Genomic DNA, 5,828 nt, shown 5'->3' on the forward strand with positions numbered 1-5,828 from the left:
CCGAAAAGTTTTCGGAAATTCTCATTTAAAATTCGCGCGCTGTATATTTTCCGATATTTTAAGTTTATGTAGTTTGGCAGCACTGTCCTTAATTACTATGCCAAAAATGAGCGCGATCTGTCAGACAGTTCGTTTACGGCAGCTGTTGAAACCAGTTCACCTCAGTAGGGCGTTGCGAAAAAAACAATGGAAAAAAATATTGAACAAAGAGTTTGCATCAAATTTTGTGTTTCGAACGAAATTTCGTGTGCAGAATCGTTGCGAATGCTACAAAAGGCTTATGGGGAATCAGTTTTATCGAAAACTCAAGTTTATGAGTGGTACAAAGCCTTCCAGGACGGTCGTACGACCGTCGAAGACATTTCGCAACGCACTACTGAGGTGAACTGGTTTCAACAGCTGCCGTAAACGAACTGTCTGACAGATCGAGCTCATTTTTGGCATAGTAATTAAGGACAGTGCTGCCAAACTACATAAACTTAAAATATCGAAAAATATACAGCGCGCGAATTTTAAATGAGAATTTCCGAAAACTTTTCAGTCTTAATGTATATATATTATATATATTTTAATTGTAGTTAATTACATAATAAATTTTTTTTATAGTTAATTGCTAAACTTTTCTAAATTAAAAGAATTATTATAAATTTTAGCCAAATGCGCATATTGAACAACGGTACATATGAGGGGGTGTAGCTCAGTGGTAGAGCGCTCGCTTTGCATGTGAGAGGCCCCGGGTTCAATCCCCGGCACCTCCAAATTTTTTTTTATATTTAAATATTTTTTTTTAATTTACTGATTTTAATTAAGGTTTATATGAACAATTTAAAAAAATATATGAACAAACTATATTGTTAAAGTTTTTTGTGGGGTTTTGAGGTTGTTGTTTTTGTTTTATATTACTTTAAAGAATACAAAAATTATGTATAAATATAAAATCAATCATTTTATTTGTTAATTTGAAACCAAAATTTTAGTTTATTTATTTAAAAAAAATTTTTGAATCCATCTTCAGTGTTATGGGTTGATACCAATAAGTACAAAGTTATAATTTTATTCAATATATAATTCAATATACAAGTATTTTATGGGAATGATATTGCCGAAGTTTTAAAAAAATTTTTGGCTTCTTTCTCAAGAAGTGTTATTTTAATTTGTTAATCGTATTTATTTTTAAATTAATTACTTTTACTTTAAAAGTATATTAAAAGCCATACCTGAATTAATCTATCACATTTATACTTAAAATCGTTTTTAATTTAAAAGTTTATTAAAACCAATACTGGGATAATCTATCAGAGTTATTACACTCGATATAGCTCTCAACCTAAAGTAATTTAAGGATTGTATGCAACTAATTAAAATTATTTTAAGAATCAATACAGGAATTTTGACAAGGTATTGGAAGTTAAAGTATCAACTCAGGATACTGAACACTTACTCTAATGAAACTTGGGGCTTTTGTAGAGAAAAGGATAAAACCTCAAAACACGTGATAGAAGTTTAGCGGGGCATCTCATATGAAGACATAAAACTCTGTAATATAGGTTCCATACTACAATTAATAAAAGAAATTGGAATTGGTGAAATAATCTAAATCCATGAAGTTTTGAAATACTCTCTACATACACAACAAATTTGTATTAGGTGACTATAGTTAACAATTCTCCACATCTCTAATACTCTTATCAGTACTAAAACTAAGTTATATGGAAAGCGTTGGGAAAATTTAAATAAGTTGTTAAAGATTTACTGTACGGAAAGTATTCTGCTCGTATTTAGAAATTAGCTTCTTCTTCATAATTCTATTGAAAACAAAATTTGATTCGAATTTTTTGAATAGTACTGGCTATTTATTTTTCGTGCTCAATTCTCATTTTGTTTAATTTATTAAATTTTTTTTATTTCATTTTATTATTATATAAATATATTAAGAGGTTTTCCAAACAGTAGTGAACTGCAACAACAAAAATTAATTTTATATTATTAAAATTAATTGAATTTTTGGGTGACCATACAGCTGTTTCGAGTATCATCAGTGGTCTTGGAAATAATTCTTTCATTTATATATTTGTAAATAATTTTGTTTTTTTTTGGATTGAACTCGTGCCCTGCCAAATTTGAAGCTCAGAGTCAGCGCTCTTCAACCCAAAACCGTACTTGACTTTTATGTTTGAACATTTTTCTGAAGTTTTTTTACCTTCTTGTCTGTGAAAGTTTTATTAACACTTGCTATGTTTATATTAGAACGTAACCATAAACCAGCTGTAGAATAACTGAATTAATTAATTATATTTTTATTTTTAATTGCTAAATTTCAATACTATAAAAATATAATTTATTTTTCAAATTTAAATATATTAATTTGTTATATCTTCTGTTTTAATATAATAAATGATTTAGTAATTGTTAAATTTGCAGCTCTCAATTTTAAGTTTAAAATTGGGATTGATTTTCAATGTACACTTAAGTATAGTTTAGAGATTAAACTGACTTTTAAGAGACTTACTAGTCTGCTCAATATCGGATATTTGAGATCAAAAGTATACAGCAATCAATTGATCGTCGATCACCACATCTGTTGTTGCTTTTAATTTTTGAATTTACATTGAAAGGAAGACCAAATGTGGTGATCGATGATCATTTGATTGTGTACATAACATAACTCTAAGTGTTACTTAACTTAAGTGTACATTATAAAATCTGAACCTTAAGTCGTGCTTAATTTATTAACTTTGTTGACTTAACTTGTAGTATTGAAATTTAAGTTACGACTGCGAAATCGTTCCTTAATATCCAATAATAATTCGTTACATATTTTATATGGATATGAAGTTCTACTTGTAATCTTCTCAAGCACAGAAACGATCCGATATAAATATTATCACCCAAATTAATGTCAATGAACTTTTTATTAGTTTTACGGGCAAGTATTATTGAGTATTTATTTAAGTAAAATTCATTCTTTTAAATTTTGCATTTGGGTGCAGTTTTGTTACGTGCAGAACTTTTGAATCTTAATGAGTTGATGAAGTTGTGACACAAGTGATCATGATACCGTTCTTTTCTCGAGACTTAAATTTCAATAAATGCGTAAAGAGGGCTAACAAAGAAGATTTTTTTTTGTTTTTTACTCAATCTGATTTTATTTATTTGTTTTGTCTGCTTTGATAATATTATACCTATATATGTATACCATATTATAAACATCCAAAACTGATTCATGTAATAGCACTCATCAATAATCGGAAATTCCACAAAAAATATGTGATAAAAAATAAAGTTAGCAACAATTCACACAAATGCGATTAGAATTTGTTATAAATTATTAATAAGTTTTTAATATTAAATAAAAAACCAATATAGCGAATTTCAAATAAATTTCAAAATGAAATCCAAAGTATAACTACTTTCCGTTTGGAATTTTTGCCGAAACCAGTTCCTCAAAGAAGATATCGAAGACAACACTGAATGCTGAAGACAATAACATTTAACTATGCAAAAACTCCCGATTCTTTGGTATTTGCGTTTGAAATTTTGTTATACATTTGGATAAAACCGAATTTGTCAATAATGTCAATAATTTAATGGATAAACAAAATTAATATGCAAAAATTATTTTGCCGCTATTTTACGTATTTTGCGTATTTTCTAAAATTTATACCCTTTTTGTGTTTATGTCTGTAAAATAATTCGAAAAAAATTTTATAGTTCCTTTTAGTTCTCAATTAGCATCAAATCGTTAAAAAATATTTCTTTTCACTAATTTTTTGTTTACGGCGCCTAATAATTTATTCTAAATTAAAATATCACTGTCATGATATCAAATTAGTACATATTTCTACGTCAAACGTGTTGAACGTTGCTTTTTGCTTTCCAAAACAATAAAATACTTCGCAAAACACGGATATTATACTATTTATCACAGTATTGAACTATTAGGAACATTCTTCAAGATATTGAACTGAGCTAATATTATGACTTCAAAAAGTTAATGCTAATTAATTAAATATAAAAACAACAAGTTTTTATCTGAAATAACCCTTTGCAGAGTCTATGGTTTTAATGGCATAAATGTAAATATTATGAGTCACTTACTGCGTTCGAAACGTTTAACTTATAGCATCTTTTCCCTTTTAATTTGTAACGAACCCTTTTTCGTTGAGGCTTAGCTCGCTGGATCCCAGGTTCAGTCCTACAATAAATTTATTGGTATGGCACAGTGGAAACTTCAGACGAAGTATGAGAAAACTAAGAATGCCTTAAACTCAACAAAGCTAGTTCGATGGAAAGTTAAATTCTATCATAAGCTGTCTAACCCTAAACAATGGATCTGAATTTTTTTTGTTGAAATGATATGGAATACAAATGTTATAAAATACAAATGAAAGTAATTAACAACAAGGACTTAGAGAAAATAAAGCACTGATAAGATTTCCTTAAATTCTCAAAATGTGATTTAAGGTTGTTAACGGGTTTCTTTACAGGTCATTATGGTCTGAAATAACAACTTCATAAACTACGATTATCTGCTAAGTCGGAATGCAAATTATACCTCGAAGGTGAGGAAACTACCATGCATATTCTTTGTAATTGTCCAAATTTAATAACGCACAGAAGAAACTTGTTTTATATGAAACTTCTGTCACCAGAATAGATTAAGAACTCTTCTCTAGATTTGGTTCTGGACTTTATGCACGAAGCTTTAAGGGGATTTGTGTAATCAATAGTGAAACTTGTACAATAAGACTCTTCTGGCCGCAATACCAACTGTTGGGCGATTTCACGTCTGAACTTTTAATAATAATAATAATTAAGAACCCATTATATTTGATAACTTATTATTACTTACAAAATATTAAGAGCTCCATTTACAGCTATTCTCACTCTTTTATATAAAGTTCACAGTCAGCTGGTATACGTGGGTATATAAATTTCAGCAGTTTAAAAAGCATTTAGAAATTTTTAAGAACACACTTAGTCCCAATTTCAACTGCATGAAAACCATATTATTGAGAAGAAATGTAAGATTTCTATATATAGAACTACCTACGTCAAAATGTACTCCTCAGTTGCCAATGATCAAATGTATACTCTCAAGTGCGGGGAGTAAACGCTTCAATCGATGTTTAAATACAGGACACGATCCAAGAAAACTGGCAACCGAGATCCCAGAAATGATAATAAGACCGAGTTAAAAGGTAAGATATCTATATCTGTATCCAGAACATTCCACGTCAAAACATTTGTTTTTCTATAAAAAATATTATAGGTTTTTATTAAATATAATATATTAAAAATATATTTATTTGTTTCATTTTATTTCATATATTAATTAACAATATATTAAGATGTTGTTAAATAGATTTGTTTATCAAGAAAGCGTTAAGAGTTACATACTCAAATATTATTAATATAATTAATAGCATTAATATTAATATTAATTATTTATATATTTGGATTTAAAATAAAATATTAATAATCTTAATCAAAATGTTAATAAATAAAACTTAATTTAAAACTTAATCTTAATTAAGCCTCGCTAGGGTATTATGGTTATATTCAGTAATTCTTTAAACTTTTTTTGAGATTAACTTTTTTACGATTAAGCACCTCCAGATTATTAATATTCTGATATTCTAAAACTTAGCATGGAATATTTAAATTTTTATAATACTCTTTAATTTTTTTGCTATTAACTCTATAATTAAGCGTTCCTAGAGTATTAATATGCTGATATTCACAAATTTAGCATCCAATATTTAAATCTTCGGTATTACTCTTTAATTTTTTTAAGATTAACTCTACGATTAGGCAACCCTAGGTTA

General features: G+C 27.8%; 1 non-coding gene across 1 annotated transcript; it reads left to right on the top strand.

The window, feature by feature from the left end:
* Nucleotides 1-686: 686 nt before the first annotated feature.
* Trnaa-ugc lies at nt 687-758 on the top strand. The gene has a single exon. It is a non-coding gene; the product is annotated as a tRNA-Ala (tRNA).
* The last annotated feature ends 5,070 nt before the right edge of the window (nt 759-5,828 follow it).

The sequence above is a fragment of the Teleopsis dalmanni genome, chromosome 2, assembly GCF_002237135.1.
Source record: "Teleopsis dalmanni isolate 2A chromosome 2, ASM223713v2, whole genome shotgun sequence".
Taxonomy (NCBI): domain Eukaryota; kingdom Metazoa; phylum Arthropoda; class Insecta; order Diptera; family Diopsidae; genus Teleopsis; species Teleopsis dalmanni.